Source organism: Phalangium opilio, unplaced genomic scaffold, assembly GCF_054372755.1.
Source record: "Phalangium opilio isolate 3A_F unplaced genomic scaffold, DU_Popi_V2 ptg000352l_1, whole genome shotgun sequence".
Classification (NCBI taxonomy): Eukaryota; Metazoa; Arthropoda; class Arachnida; order Opiliones; family Phalangiidae; genus Phalangium; species Phalangium opilio.
Window position 1 is genome coordinate 9,623,275 of NW_028324228.1, and position 16,634 is coordinate 9,639,908.

The 16,634-nt window shown below is 47.1% G+C and overlaps 7 non-coding genes across 7 annotated transcripts; all 7 read right to left on the reverse strand.

The window, feature by feature from the left end:
• Window positions 1-74: 74 nt before the first annotated feature.
• TRNAN-GUU (transfer RNA asparagine (anticodon GUU)) lies at window positions 75-147 on the reverse strand. Its single transcript has one exon. It is a non-coding gene; the product is annotated as a tRNA-Asn (tRNA).
• Window positions 148-366: 219 nt separating this feature from the next.
• TRNAN-GUU (transfer RNA asparagine (anticodon GUU)) lies at window positions 367-439 on the reverse strand. Its single transcript has one exon. It is a non-coding gene; the product is annotated as a tRNA-Asn (tRNA).
• A 1,100-nt stretch (window positions 440-1,539) lies between these two features.
• Window positions 1,540-1,612, reverse strand: TRNAI-GAU (transfer RNA isoleucine (anticodon GAU)). Its single transcript has one exon. It is a non-coding gene; the product is annotated as a tRNA-Ile (tRNA).
• Window positions 1,613-3,153: 1,541 nt separating this feature from the next.
• On the reverse strand, window positions 3,154-3,226 carry TRNAI-GAU (transfer RNA isoleucine (anticodon GAU)). Its single transcript has one exon. It is a non-coding gene; the product is annotated as a tRNA-Ile (tRNA).
• A 9,170-nt stretch (window positions 3,227-12,396) lies between these two features.
• Window positions 12,397-12,469, reverse strand: TRNAI-GAU (transfer RNA isoleucine (anticodon GAU)). The gene has a single exon. It is a non-coding gene; the product is annotated as a tRNA-Ile (tRNA).
• Window positions 12,470-13,568: 1,099 nt separating this feature from the next.
• Window positions 13,569-13,641, reverse strand: TRNAI-GAU (transfer RNA isoleucine (anticodon GAU)). The gene has a single exon. It is a non-coding gene; the product is annotated as a tRNA-Ile (tRNA).
• A 661-nt stretch (window positions 13,642-14,302) lies between these two features.
• Window positions 14,303-14,375, reverse strand: TRNAN-GUU (transfer RNA asparagine (anticodon GUU)). The gene has a single exon. It is a non-coding gene; the product is annotated as a tRNA-Asn (tRNA).
• Window positions 14,376-16,634: the final 2,259 nt, after the last annotated feature.

Sequence of the window (16,634 nt, forward strand, 5' to 3'; positions counted from 1 at the left end):
CCCAAAAATTAAATGGTCGTCGGGTATTGTGGAACACTTTGGCTTTTTACATTACATGTGAGAGCTCACAACAACGCTCCCGGGTGGGCTCGAACCACCAACCTTTCGGTTAACAGCCGAACGCGCTAACCATTGCGCCACGGAAGCCCTAAGATTAAATGTTCGTCAGGTATTTTTAAAAAACTCTGAATTTTACGTTACATCTAAGACCTCACATTACCGCTCCCGGATGGGCTCGAACCACCAACCTTTTGGTTAACAGCCGACAGCGTTAACCATTGCGCAACGGAAGCCCAACGATTAAATGTTCGTCAGGTATGTGGAAAAACTTTGGATTTTTACGTTACATGTGAGATTTCACAACACCGCTCCCGGGTGGGCTCGAACCACCAACCTTTCGGTTAACAGCCGAACGCGCTAACCATTGCGCCACGGAAGCCAAAAAATTAAATGTTCGTCAGGTATCTGGAAAAACTTTGACTTTTTACGTCACATCTGAGACCTCACAACACCGCTCACGGATGGGCTCGAACCACCAACCTTTCGGTTAACAGCCGAACGCGCTAACCGTTGTGCCACGGAAGCCCAAAGATTAAATGTTCGTCAGGTATTTTTAAAAAACTCTGGATTTTTACGTTACATGTGAGATCTCACAACACCGCTCCCGGGTGGGCTCGAACCACCAACCTTTCGGTTAACACCCGAACGCGCTAACCATTGCGCCACGGAAGCCCAAAGATTAAATGTTCGTCAGGTATTGTGGAAAAACTTTGACTTTTTGCGTCACATCTGAGACTTCACAACACCGCTCCCGGATGGGCTCGAACCACAAACCTTTTGAATAACAGCTGAACGCTCTAACCATTGCGCCACGGAAGACCAAAAATTAAATGTTCGTCAGTTATTTTTAAAAAACTCTGAATTTTACGTTACATCTAAGATCTCACAACACCGCTCCCGGATGGGCTCGAACCACCAACCTTTCGGTTAACAGCCGACGGCGTTAACCATTGTGCAACGGAAGCCCAAAGATTAAATGTTCGTCAGGTATTTTTAAAAAACTCTGAATTTTACGTTACATCTAAGACCTCACAACACCGCTCCCGGATGGGCTCGAACCACCAACCTTTCGGTTAACAGCCGACGGCGTTAACCATTGCGCAACGGAAGCCCAAAGATTAAATGTTCGTCAGGTATTGTGGAAAAACTTTGGATTTTTACGATACCTGTGAGATTTCACAACTCCGCTCCCGGGTGGACTCGAACCACCAACCTATTAGTTAACAGCCGAACGCGCTAACCATTGAGCCACGGAAGCCCAAAAATTGAATGTTCGTCAGGTATTGTGGAAAAGCTTTGACTTTTTACGTCACATCTGAGATTTCACAACACCGCTCCCGGGTGGGCTCGAACCACCAACCTTTCGGTTAACAGCCAAACGCGCTAACCAATGCGCCACGGAAGCCCAAAAATTAAATGTTCGTCAGGTATTGTGGAAAAACTTTGACTTTTTACGTCACATCTAAGACCTCACAACACCGCTCACGGATGGGCTCGAACCACCAACCTTTCGGTTATCAGCCGAACGCGCTAACCATTGCGCCACGGAAGCCCAAAAACTAAATGGTCGTCGGGTATTGTGGAAACACTTTGGCTTTTTACGTTACATGTGAGAGCTCACAACACCGCTCCCGGGTGGGCTCGAACCATCAACCTTCCGGTTAACTGCCGAACGCGCTAACCGTTGCGCCACAGAAGCCCAAAGATTAAATGTTCGTCAGGTATTTTTAAAAAACTCCGAATTTTACGTTACATCTAAAACCTCACAACACAGCTCCCGGATGGGCTCGAACCACCAACCTTTCGGTTAACAGCCGAACGCGCTAACCATTGCGCCACGGAAGCCCAAAAATTAAATGTTCGTCAGTTATTTTTAAAAAACTCTGAATTTTACGTTACATCTAAGACCTCACAACACCGCTCCCGGATGGGCTCGAACCACCAACCTTTCGGTTAACAGCCGACGGCGTTAACCATTGCGCAACGGAAGCCCAAAGATTAAATGTTCGTCAGGTATTGTGGAAAAACTTTGAAATTTTACGTCACATCTGAGACCTCACAACACCGCTCCCGGATGGGCTCGAACCACCAACCTTTCGGTTAACAGCCGAACGCGCTAACCATTGCGCCACGGAAGATCAAAAATTAAATGGTCGTCAGGTATTGTGGAAAAACTTTGACTTTTTACGTCACATCTGAGACCTCAAAACACCGCTCCCGGATGGTCTCGAACCACCAACCTTTCAGTTAACAGCCGAACGCGCTAACCATTGCGCCACGGAAGCCCAAAGATTAAATGTTCGTCAGGTATTGTGGAAAAACTTTGGCATTTGACATTTCGTTTGAGATCTCACAACACCGCTCCCGGGTGGGCTCGAACCACCAACCTTTCGGTTAACAGCCGAAAGCGCTAACCATTGCGCCACGGAAGCTCGAAAATTAAACGGTCGTCAGGTATTCTGGAAAAATTTTGGCTTTTTACGTAACATTTGAGACTTCACAACACGGCAGCTGGGTGGGCTCGAACCACCAACCTTTTGGTTAACATCCGAACGCGCTAACCTTCGAGCCAAGGAAGCTCAGAAATGAAATGGTCGTCAGGTATTGTGGAAAAACTCTGACTTTTTACGTCACATCCGAGACTTCAAAACACCGCTCCCGGATGGGCTCGAACCACAAACCTTTTGAATAACAGCTGAACGCGCTAACCATTGCGCCACGGAAGCCCAAAAATTAAATGTTCGTCAGATATTTTTAAAAAACTCTGAATTTTACGTTACATCTAAGACCTCACAACACAGCTCCCGGATGGGCTCGAACCACCAACCTTTCGGATAACAGCCGACGGCGTTAACCATTGCGCAACGGAAGCCCAAAGATTAAATGTTCGTCAGGTATTGTGGAAAAACTTTGGATTTTTAGGTTACATGTGAGATTTCACAACACCGCTCCCGGGTGGGCTCGAACCACCAACCTTTCGGTTAACAGCCGAACGCGCTAACCGTTGCTTCACGGAAGCCCAAAAATTAAATGTTCGTCAGGTATTGTGGAAAAACTTTGACTTTTTACGTCACATCTAAGACCTCACAACACCGCTCACGGATGGGCTCGAACCACCAACCTTTCGGTTATCAGCCGAACGCGCTAACCATTGCGCCACGGAAGCCCAAAAACTAAATGGTCGTCGGGTATTGTGGAAACACTTTGGCTTTTTACGTTACATGTGAGAGCTCACAACACCGCTCCCGGGTGGGCTCGAACCATCAACCTTCCGGTTAACTGCCGAACGCGCTAACCGTTGCGCCACAGAAGCCCAAAGATTAAATGTTCGTCAGGTATTGTGGAAAAACTTTGGATTTTTAGGTTACATGTGAGATTTCACAACACCGCTCCCGGGTGGGCTCGAACCACCAACCTTTCGGTTAACAGCCGAACGCGCTAACCGTTGCTTCACGGAAGCCCAAAAATTAAATGTTCGTCAGGTATTGTGGAAAAACTTTGACTTTTTACGTCACATCTGAGACCTCACAACACCGCTCACGGATGGGCTCGAACCACCAACCTTTCGGTTAACAGCCGAACGCGCTAACCATTGCGCCACGGAAGCTCAGAAATGAAATGGTCGTCAGGTATTGTGGAAAAACTTTGGCATTTGACATTGCGTTTGAGATCTCACAACACCGCTCCCGGGTGGGCTCGAACCACCAACCTTTCGGTTAACAGCCGAAAGCGCTAACCATTGCGCCACGGAAGCTCGAAAATTAAACGGTCGTCAGGTATTCTGGAAAAATTTTGGCTTTTTACGTAACATTTGAGACTTCACAACACGGCAGCTGGGTGGGCTCGAACCACCAACCTTTTGGTTAACATCCGAACGCGCTAACCTTCGAGCCAAGGAAGCTCAGAAATGAAATGGTCGTCAGGTATTGTGGAAAAACTCTGACTTTTTACGTCACATCCGAGACTTCAAAACACCGCTCCCGGATGGGCTCGAACCACAAACCTTTTGAATAACAGCTGAACGCGCTAACCATTGCGCCACGGAAGCCCAAAAATTAAATGTTCGTCAGATATTTTTAAAAAACTCTGTATTTTACGTTACATCTAAGACCTCACAACACAGCTCCCGGATGGGCTCGAACCACCAACCTTTCGGATAACAGCCGACGGCGTTAACCATTGCGCAACGGAAGCCCAAAGATTAAATGTTCGTCAGGTATTGTGGAAAAACTTTGACTTTTTACGTCACATCTGAGACCTCACAACACCGCTCACGGATGGGCTCGAACCACCAACCTTTCGGTTAACAGCCGAACGCGCTAACCATTGCGCCACGGAAGCTCAGAAATTAAATGTTCGTCAGGTATTGTGGAAAAACTTTGACTTTTTACGTCACATCTGAGACCTCACAACACCGCTCACGGATGGGCTCGAACCACCAACCTTTCGGTTAACAGCCGAACGCGCTAACCATTGCGCCACGGAAGCTCAGAAATGAAATGGTCGTCAGGTATTGTGGAAAAACTTTGACTTTTTACGTCACATCTGAGACCTCACAACACCGCTCCCGGATGGGCTCGAACCACCACCCTTTCGGTTAACAGCCGAACGCGCTAACCATTGCGCCACGGAAGCTCAGAAATTAAATGGTCGTCAGGTATGTGGAAAAACTTTGACTTTTTACGTCACATCTGAGACCTCACAACACCACTTCCGGATGGTCTCGAACCACCAACCTTTTGAATAACAGCTGAACGCTCTAACCATTGCGCCACGGAAGCCCAAAAATTAAATGTTCGTCAGTTATTTTTAAAAAACTCTGAATTTTACGTTACATCTAAGACCTCACAACACCGCTCCCGGATGGGCTCGAACCACCAACCTTTCGGTTAACAGCCGACGGCGTTAACCATTGCGCAACGGAAGCCCAAAGATTAAATGTTCGTCAGGTATTGTGGAAAAACTTTGGATTTTTACGATACCTGTGAGATTTCACAACTCCGCTCCCGGGTGGGCTCGAACCACCAACCTATTAGTTAACAGCCGAACGCGCTAACCATTGAGCCACGGAAGCCAAAAATTAAATGTTCGTCAGGTATTGTGGAAAAGCTTTGACTTTTTACGTCACATCTGAGATTTCACAACACCGCTCCCGGGTGGGCTCGAACCACCAACCTTTCGGTTAACAGCCGAAAGCGCTAACCATTGCGCCACGGAAGCTCGAAAATTAAACGGTCGTCAGGTATTCTGGAAAAACTTTGGCTTTTTACGTAACATTTGAGACTTCACAACACGGCAGCTGGGTGGGCTCGAACCACCAACCTTTTGGTTAACATCCGAACGCGCTAACCTTCGAGCCAAGGAAGCTCAGAAATGAAATGGTCGTCAGGTATTGTGGAAAAACTCTGACTTTTTACGTCACATCCGAGACTTCAAAACACCGCTCCCGGATGGGCTCGAACCACAAACCTTTTGAATAACAGCTGAACGCGCTAACCATTAAGCCACGGAAGCCCAAAAATTAAATGTTCGTCAGATACTTTTAAAAAACTCTGAATTTTACGTTACATCTAAGACCTCACAACACAGCTCCCGGATGGGCTCGAAACACCAACCTTTCGGATAACAGCCGACGGCGTTAACCATTGCGCAACGGAAGCCCAAAGATTAAATGTTCGTCAGGTATTGTGGAAAAACTTTGGATTTTTACGATACCTGTGAGATTTCACAACTCCGCTCCCGGGTGGGCTCGAACCACCAACCTATTAGTTAACAGCCGAACGCGCTAACCATTGAGCCACGGAAGCCAAAAATTAAATGTTCGTCAGGTATTGTGGAAAAGCTTTGACTTTTTACGTCACATCTGAGATTTCACAACACCGCTCCCGGGTGGGCTCGAACCACCAACCTTTCGGTTAACAGCCGAACGCGCTAACCAATGCGCCTCGGAAGCCCAAAAATTAAATGTTCGTCAGGTATTGTGGAAAAACTTTGACTTTTTACGTCACATCTGAGATCTCACAACACCGCTCCCGGGTGGGCTCGAACCACCAACCTTTCGGTTAACAGCCGAAAGCGCTAACCATTGCGCCACGGAAGCTCGAAAATTAAACGGTCGTCAGGTATTCTGGAAAAACTTTGGCTTTTTACGTAACATTTGAGACTTCACAACACGGCAGCTGGGTGGGCTCGAACCACCAACCTTTTGGTTAACATCCGAACGCGCTAACCTTCGAGCCAAGGAAGCTCAGAAATGAAATGGTCGTCAGGTATTGTGGAAAAACTCTGACTTTTTACGTCACATCCGAGACTTCAAAACACCGCTCCCGGATGGGCTCGAACCACAAACCTTTTGAATAACAGCTGAACGCGCTAACCATTGCGCCACGGAAGCCCAAAAATTAAATGTTCGTCAGATACTTTTAAAAAACTCTGAATTTTACGTTACATCTAAGACCTCACAACACAGCTCCCGGATGGGCTCGAAACACCAACCTTTCGGATAACAGCCGACGGCGTTAACCATTGCGCAACGGAAGCCCAAAGATTAAATGTTCGTCAGGTATTGTGGAAAAGTTTTGACTTTTTACGTCACATCTGAGATTTCACAACACCGCTCCCGGGTGGGCTCGAACCACCAACCTTTCGGTTAACAGCCAAACGCGCTAACCAATGCGCCACGGAAGCCCAAAAATTAAATGTTCGTCAGGTATTGTGGAAAAAATTTGACTTTTTACGTCACATCTGAGACCTCAAAACACCGCTCCCGGATGGTCTCGAACCACCAACCTTTCAGTTAACAGCCGAACGCGCTAACCATTGCGCCACGGAAGCCCAAAGATTAAATGTTCGTCAGGTATTGTGGAAAAACTTTGGCATTTGACATTACGTTTGAGATCTCACAACACCGCTCCCGGGTGGGCTCGAACCACCAACCTTTCGGTTAACAGCCGAAAGCGCTAACCATTGCGCCACGGAAGCTCGAAAATTAAACGGTCGTCAGGTATTCTGGAAAAATTTTGGCTTTTTACGTAACATTTGAGACTTCACAACACGGCAGCTGGGTGGGCTCGAACCACCAACCTTTTGGTTAACATCCGAACGCGCTAACCTTCGAGCCAAGGAAGCTCAGAAATGAAATGGTCGTCAGGTATTGTGGAAAAACTCTGACTTTTTACGTCACATCCGAGACTTCAAAACACCGCTCCCGGATGGGCTCGAACCACAAACCTTTTGAATAACAGCTGAACGCGCTAACCATTGCGCCACGGAAGCCCAAAAATTAAATGTTCGTCAGATATTTTTAAAAAACTCTGAATTTTACGTTACATCTAAGACCTCACAACACCGCTCCCGGATGGGCTCGAACCACCAACCTTTCGGTTAACAGCCGACGGCGTTAACCATTGCGCAACGGAAGCCCAAAGATTAAATGTTCGTCAGGTATTGTGGAAAAACTTTGGATTTTTACGATACCTGTGAGATTTCACAACTCCGCTCCCGGGTGGGCTCGAACCACCAACCTATTAGTTAACAGCCGAACGCGCTAACCATTGAGCCACGGAAGCCAAAAATTAAATGTTCGTCAGGTATTGTGGAAAAGCTTTGACTTTTTACGTCACATCTGAGATTTCACAACACCGCTCCCGGGTGGGCTCGAACCACCAACCTTTCGGTTAACAGCCGAACGCGCTAACCAATGCGCCTCGGAAGCCCAAAAATTAAATGTTCGTCAGGTATTGTGGAAAAACTTTGACTTTTTACGTCACATCTGAGATCTCACAACACCGCTCCCGGGTGGGCTCGAACCACCAACCTTTCGGTTAACAGCCGAAAGCGCTAACCATTGCGCCACGGAAGCTCGAAAATTAAACGGTCGTCAGGTATTCTGGAAAAACTTTGGCTTTTTACGTAACATTTGAGACTTCACAACACGGCAGCTGGGTGGGCTCGAACCACCAACCTTTTGGTTAACATCCGAACGCGCTAACCTTCGAGCCAAGGAAGCTCAGAAATGAAATGGTCGTCAGGTATTGTGGAAAAACTCTGACTTTTTACGTCACATCCGAGACTTCAAAACACCGCTCCCGGATGGGCTCGAACCACAAACCTTTTGAATAACAGCTGAACGCGCTAACCATTGCGCCACGGAAGCCCAAAAATTAAATGTTCGTCAGATACTTTTAAAAAACTCTGAATTTTACGTTACATCTAAGACCTCACAACACAGCTCCCGGATGGGCTCGAAACACCAACCTTTCGGATAACAGCCGACGGCGTTAACCATTGCGCAACGGAAGCCCAAAGATTAAATGTTCGTCAGGTATTGTGGAAAAGCTTTGACTTTTTACGTCACATCTGAGATTTCACAACACCGCTCCCGGGTGGGCTCGAACCACCAACCTTTCGGTTAACAGCCAAACGCGCTAACCAATGCGCCACGGAAGCCCAAAAATTAAATGTTCGTCAGGTATTGTGGAAAAAATTTGACTTTTTACGTCACATCTGAGACCTCAAAACACCGCTCCCGGATGGTCTCGAACCACCAACCTTTCAGTTAACAGCCGAACGCGCTAACCATTGCGCCACGGAAGCCCAAAGATTAAATGTTCGTCAGGTATTGTGGAAAAACTTTGGCATTTGACATTACGTTTGAGATCTCACAACACCGCTCCCGGGTGGGCTCGAACCACCAACCTTTCGGTTAACAGCCGAAAGCGCTAACCATTGCGCCACGGAAGCTCGAAAATTAAACGGTCGTCAGGTATTCTGGAAAAATTTTGGCTTTTTACGTAACATTTGAGACTTCACAACACGGCAGCTGGGTGGGCTCGAACCACCAACCTTTTGGTTAACATCCGAACGCGCTAACCTTCGAGCCAAGGAAGCTCAGAAATGAAATGGTCGTCAGGTATTGTGGATAAACTCTGACTTTTTACGTCACATCCGAGACTTCAAAACACCGCTCCCGGATGGGCTCGAACCACAAACCTTTTGAATAACAGCTGAACGCGCTAACCATTGCGCCACGGAAGCCCAAAAATTAAATGTTCGTCAGATATTTTTAAAAAACTCTGAATTTTACGTTACATCTAAGACCTCACAACACAGCTCCCGGATGGGCTCGAACCACCAACCTTTCGGATAACAGCCGACGGCGTTAACCATTGCGCAACGGAAGCCCAAAGATTAAATGTTCGTCAGGTATTGTGGAAAAACTTTGGATTTTTAGGTTACATGTGAGATTTCACAACACCGCTCCCGGGTGGGCTCGAACCACCAACCTTTCGGTTAACAGCCGAACGCGCTAACCGTTGCTTCACGGAAGCCCAAAAATTAAATGTTCGTCAGGTATTGTGGAAAAACTTTGACTTTTTACGTCACATCTGAGACCTCACAACACCGCTCACGGATGGGCTCGAACCACCAACCTTTCGGTTAACAGCCGAACGCGCTAACCATTGCGCCACGGAAGCTCAGAAATGAAATGGTCGTCAGGTATTGTGGAAAAACTTTGGCATTTGACATTACGTTTGAGATCTCACAACACCGCTCCCGGGTGGGCTCGAACCACCAACCTTTCGGTTAACAGCCGAAAGCGCTAACCATTGCGCCACGGAAGCTCGAAAATTAAACGGTCGTCAGGTATTCTGGAAAAATTTTGGCTTTTTACGTAACATTTGAGACTTCACAACACGGCATCTGGGTGGGCTCGAACCACCAACCTTTTGGTTAACATCCGAACGCGCTAACCTTCGAGCCAAGGAAGCTCAGAAATGAAATGGTCGTCAGGTATTGTGGAAAAACTCTGACTTTTTACGTCACATCCGAGACTTCAAAACACCGCTCCCGGATGGGCTCGAACCACAAACCTTTTGAATAACAGCTGAACGCGCTAACCATTGCGCCACGGAAGCCCAAAAATTAAATGTTCGTCAGATATTTTTAAAAAACTCTGAATTTTACGTTACATCTAAGACCTCACAACACAGCTCCCGGATGGGCTCGAACCACCAACCTTTCGGATAACAGCCGACGGCGTTAACCATTGCGCAACGGAAGCCCAAAGATTAAATGTTCGTCAGGTATTGTGGAAAAACTTTGACTTTTTACGTCACATCTGAGACCTCACAACACCGCTCACGGATGGGCTCGAACCACCAACCTTTCGGTTAACAGCCGAACGCGCTAACCATTGCGCCACGGAAGCTCAGAAATTAAATGTTCGTCAGGTATTGTGGAAAAACTTTGACTTTTTACGTCACATCTGAGACCTCACAACACCGCTCACGGATGGGCTCGAACCACCAACCTTTCGGTTAACAGCCGAACGCGCTAACCATTGCGCCACGGAAGCTCAGAAATGAAATGGTCGTCAGGTATTGTGGAAAAACTTTGACTTTTTACGTCACATCTGAGACCTCACAACACCGCTCCCGGATGGGCTCGAACCACCACCCTTTCGGTTAACAGCCGAACGCGCTAACCATTGCGCCACGGAAGCTCAGAAATTAAATGGTCGTCAGGTATGTGGAAAAACTTTGACTTTTTACGTCACATCTGAGACCTCACAACACCACTTCCGGATGGTCTCGAACCACCAACCTTTTGAATAACAGCTGAACGCTCTAACCATTGCGCCACGGAAGCCCAAAAATTAAATGTTCGTCAGTTATTTTTAAAAAACTCTGAATTTTACGTTACATCTAAGACCTCACAACACCGCTCCCGGATGGGCTCGAACCACCAACCTTTCGGTTAACAGCCGACGGCGTTAACCATTGCGCAACGGAAGCCCAAAGATTAAATGTTCGTCAGGTATTGTGGAAAAACTTTGGATTTTTACGATACCTGTGAGATTTCACAACTCCGCTCCCGGGTGGGCTCGAACCACCAACCTATTAGTTAACAGCCGAACGCGCTAACCATTGCGCCACGGAAGCTCAGAAATTAAATGGTCGTCAGGTATGTGGAAAAACTTTGACTTTTTACGTCACATCTGAGACCTCACAACACCACTTCCGGATGGTCTCGAACCACCAACCTTTTGAATAACAGCTGAACGCTCTAACCATTGCGCCACGGAAGCCCAAAAATTAAATGTTCGTCAGTTATTTTTAAAAAACTCTGAATTTTACGTTACATCTAAGACCTCACAACACCGCTCCCGGATGGGCTCGAACCACCAACCTTTCGGTTAACAGCCGACGGCGTTAACCATTGCGCAACGGAAGCCCAAAGATTAAATGTTCGTCAGGTATTGTGGAAAAACTTTGGATTTTTACGATACCTGTGAGATTTCACAACTCCGCTCCCGGGTGGGCTCGAACCACCAACCTATTAGTTAACAGCCGAACGCGCTAACCATTGAGCCACGGAAGCCAAAAATTAAATGTTCGTCAGGTATTGTGGAAAAGCTTTGACTTTTTACGTCACATCTGAGATTTCACAACACCGCTCCCGGGTGGGCTCGAACCACCAACCTTTCGGTTAACAGCCGAACGCGCTAACCAATGCGCCTCGGAAGCCCAAAAATTAAATGTTCGTCAGGTATTGTGGAAAAACTTTGACTTTTTACGTCACATCTGAGATCTCACAACACCGCTCCCGGGTGGGCTCGAACCACCAACCTTTCGGTTAACAGCCGAAAGCGCTAACCATTGCGCCACGGAAGCTCGAAAATTAAACGGTCGTCAGGTATTCTGGAAAAACTTTGGCTTTTTACGTAACATTTGAGACTTCACAACACGGCAGCTGGGTGGGCTCGAACCACCAACCTTTTGGTTAACATCCGAACGCGCTAACCTTCGAGCCAAGGAAGCTCAGAAATGAAATGGTCGTCAGGTATTGTGGAAAAACTCTGACTTTTTACGTCACATCCGAGACTTCAAAACACCGCTCCCGGATGGGCTCGAACCACAAACCTTTTGAATAACAGCTGAACGCGCTAACCATTGCGCCACGGAAGCCCAAAAATTAAATGTTCGTCAGATACTTTTAAAAAACTCTGAATTTTACGTTACATCTAAGACCTCACAACACAGCTCCCGGATGGGCTCGAAACACCAACCTTTCGGATAACAGCCGACGGCGTTAACCATTGCGCAACGGAAGCCCAAAGATTAAATGTTCGTCAGGTATTGTGGAAAAGCTTTGACTTTTTACGTCACATCTGAGATTTCACAACACCGCTCCCGGGTGGGCTCGAACCACCAACCTTTCGGTTAACAGCCAAACGCGCTAACCAATGCGCCACGGAAGCCCAAAAATTAAATGTTCGTCAGGTATTGTGGAAAAACTTTGACTTTTTACGTCACATCTGAGACCTCACAACACCGCTCACGGATGGGCTCGAACCACCAACCTTTCGGTTATCAGCCGAACGCGCTAACCATTGCGCCACGGAAGCCCAAAAACTAAATGGTCGTCGGGTATTGTGGAAACACTTTGGCTTTTTACGTTACATGTGAGAGCTCACAACACCGCTCCCGGGTGGGCTCGAACCATCAACCTTTCGGTTAACTGCCGAACGCGCTAACCGTTGCGCCACAGAAGCCCAAAGATTAAATGTTCGTCAGGTATTTTTAAAAAACTCTGAATTTTACGCTACATCTAAGACCTCACAACACCGCTCCCGGATGGGCTCGAACCACCAACCTTTCGGTTAACAGCCGACGGCGTTAACCATTGCGCAACGGAAGCCCAAAGATTAAATGTTCGTCAGGTATTGTGGAAAAACTTTGAAATTTTACGTCACATCTGAGACCTCACAACACCGCTCCCGGATGGGCTCGAACCACCACCCTTTCGGTTAACAGCCGAACGCGCTAACCATTGCGCCACGGAAGCTCAGAAATTTAATGGTCGTCAGGTATGTGGAAAAACTTTGACTTTTTACGTCACATCTGAGACCTCACAACACCACTTCCGGATGGTCTCGAACCACCAACCTTTTGAATAACAGCTGAACGCTCTAACCATTGCGCCACGGAAGCCCAAAAATTAAATGTTCGTCAGTTATTTTTAAAAAACTCTGAATTTTACGTTACATCTAAGACCTCACAACACCGCTCCCGGATGGGCTCGAACCACCAACCTTTCGGTTAACAGCCGACGGCGTTAACCATTGCGCAACGGAAGCCCAAAGATTAAATGTTCGTCAGGTATTGTGGAAAAACTTTGGATTTTTACGATACCTGTGAGATTTCACAACTCCGCTCCCGGGTGGGCTCGAACCACCAACCTATTAGTTAACAGCCGAACGCGCTAACCATTGAGCCACGGAAGCCAAAAATTAAATGTTCGTCAGGTATTGTGGAAAAGCTTTGACTTTTTACGTCACATCTGAGATTTTACAACACCGCTCCCGGGTGGGCTCGAACCACCAACCTTTCGGTTAACAGCCGAACGCGCTAACCAATGCGCCTCGGAAGCCCAAAAATTAAATGTTCGTCAGGTATTGTGGAAAAACTTTGACTTTTTACGTCACATCTGAGACCTCACAACACCGCTCACGGATGGGCTCGAACCACCAACCTTTCGGTTATCAGCCGAACGCGCTAACCATTGCGCCACGGAAGCCCAAAAACTAAATGGTCGTCGGGTATTGTGGAAACACTTTGGCTTTTTACGTTACATGTGAGAGCTCACAACACCGCTCCCGGGTGGGCTCGAACCATCAACCTTTCGGTTAACTGCCGAACGCGCTAACCGTTGCGCCACAGAAGCCCAAAGATTAAATGTTCGTCAGGTATTTTTAAAAAACTCTGAATTTTACGCTACATCTAAGACCTCACAACACCGCTCCCGGATGGGCTCGAACCACCAACCTTTCGGTTAACAGCCGACGGCGTTAACCATTGCGCAACGGAAGCCCAAAGATTAAATGTTCGTCAGGTATTGTGGAAAAACTTTGAAATTTTACGTCACATCTGAGACCTCACAACACCGCTCCCGGATGGGCTCGAACCACCAACCTTTCGGTTAACAGCGAAACGCGCTAACCATTGCGCCACGGAAGCTCAAAAATTAAATGGTCGTCAGGTATTGTGGAAAAACTTTGACTTTTTACGTCACATCTGAGACCTCAAAACACCGCTCCCGGATGGTCTCGAACCACCAACCTTTCAGTTAACAGCCGAACGCGCTAACCATTGCGCCACGGAAGCCCAAAGATTAAATGTTCGTCAGGTATTGTGGAAAAACTTTGGCATTTGACATTACGTTTGAGATCTCACAACACCGCTCCCGGGTGGGCTCGAACCACCAACCTTTCGGTTAACAGCCGAACGCGCTAACCATTGCGCCACGGAAGCTCAGAAATGAAATGGTCGTCAGGTATTGTGGAAAAACTTTGGCATTTGACATTACGTTTGAGATCTCACAACACCGCTCCCGGGTGGGCTCGAACCACCAACCTTTCGGTTAACAGCCGAAAGCGCTAACCATTGCGCCACGGAAGCTCGAAAATTAAACGGTCGTCAGGTATTCTGGAAAAATTTTGGCTTTTTACGTAACATTTGAGACTTCACAACACGGCAGCTGGGTGGGCTCGAACCACCAACCTTTTGGTTAACATCCGAACGCGCTAACCTTCGAGCCAAGGAAGCTCAGAAATGAAATGGTCGTCAGGTATTGTGGAAAAACTCTGACTTTTTACGTCACATCCGAGACTTCAAAACACCGCTCCCGGATGGGCTCGAACCACAAACCTTTTGAATAACAGCTGAACGCGCTAACCATTGCGCCACGGAAGCCCAAAAATTAAATGTTCGTCAGATATTTTTAAAAAACTCTGAATTTTACGTTACATCTAAGACCTCACAACACCGCTCCAGGATGGGCTCGAACCACAAACCTTTCGGTTAACAGCCGAACGCGCTAACCATTGCGCCACGGAAGCCCAAAGATTAAATGTTCGTCAGGTATTGTGGAAAAACTTTGACTTTTTACGTCACATCTGAGACTTCACAACACCGCTCCCGGATGGGCTCGAACCACAAACCTTTTGAATAACATCTGAACGCTCTAACCATTGCGCCACGGAAGACCAAAAATTAAATGTTCGTCAGTTATTTTTAAAAAACTCTTTATTTTACGTTACATCTAAGACCTCACAACACAGCTCCCGGATGGGCTCGAACCACCAACCTTTCGGTTAACAGCCGACGGCGTTAACCATTGCGCAACGGAAGCCCAAAGATTAAATGTTCGTCAGGTATTGTGGAAAAACTTTGGATTTTTAGGTTACATGTGAGATTTCACAACACCGCTCCCGGGTGGGCTCGAACCACCAACCTTTCGGTTAACAGCCGAACGCGCTAACCGTTGCTTCACGGAAGCCCAAAAATTAAATGTTCGTCAGGTATTGTGGAAAAACTTTGACTTTTTACGTCACATCTGAGACCTCACAACACCGCTCACGGATGGGCTCGAACCACCAACCTTTCGGTTAACAGCCGAACGCGCTAACCATTGCGCCACGGAAGCTCAGAAATGAAATGGTCGTCAGGTATTGTGGAAAAACTTTGACTTTTTACGTCACATCTGAGACCTCACAACACCGCTCCCGGATGGGCTCGAACCACCAACCTTTCGGTTAACAGCCGAACGCGCTAACCATTGCGCCACGGAAGCTCAGAAATTAAATGGTCGTCAGGTATGTGGAAAAACTTTGACTTTTTACGTCACATCCGAGACTTCAAAACACCGCTCCCGGATGGGCTCGAACCACAAACCTTTTGAATAACAGCTGAACGCGCTAACCTTTGCGCCACGGAAGACCAAAAATTAAATGTTCGTCAGTTATTTTTAAAAAACTCTGAATTTTACGTTACATCTAAGACCTCACAACACAGCTCCCGGATGGGCTCGAACCACCAACCTTTCGGTTAACAGCCTACGGCGTTAACCATTGCGCAACGGAAGCCCAAAGATTAAATGTTCGTCAGGTATTGTGGAAAAACTTTGGATTTTTAGGTTACATCTGAGACCTCACAACACCGCTCACGGATGGGCTCGAACCACCAACCTTTCGGTTAACAGCCGAACGCGCTAACCATTGCGCCACGGAAGCTCAGAAATGAAATGGTCGTCAGGTATTGTGGAAAAACTTTGGCATTTGACATTACGTTTGAGATCTCACAACACCGCTCCCGGGTGGGCTCGAACCACCAACCTTTCGGTTAACAGCCGAAAGCGCTAACCATTGCGCCACGGAAGCTCGAAAATTAAACGGTCGTCAGGTATTCTGGAAAAATTTTGGGTTTTTACGTAACATTTGAGACTTCACAACACGGCAGCTGGGTGGGCTCGAACCACCAACCTTTTGGTTAACATCCGAACGCGCTAACCTTCGAGCCAAGGAAGCTCAGAAATGAAATGGTCGTCAGGTATTGTGGAAAAACTCTGACTTTTTACGTCACATCCGAGACTTCAAAACACCGCTCCCGGATGGGCTCGAACCACAAACCTTTTGAATAACAGCTGAACGCGCTAACCATTGCGCCACGGAAGCCCAAAAATTAAATGTTCGTCAGATATTTTTAAAAAACTCTGAATTTTACGTTACATCT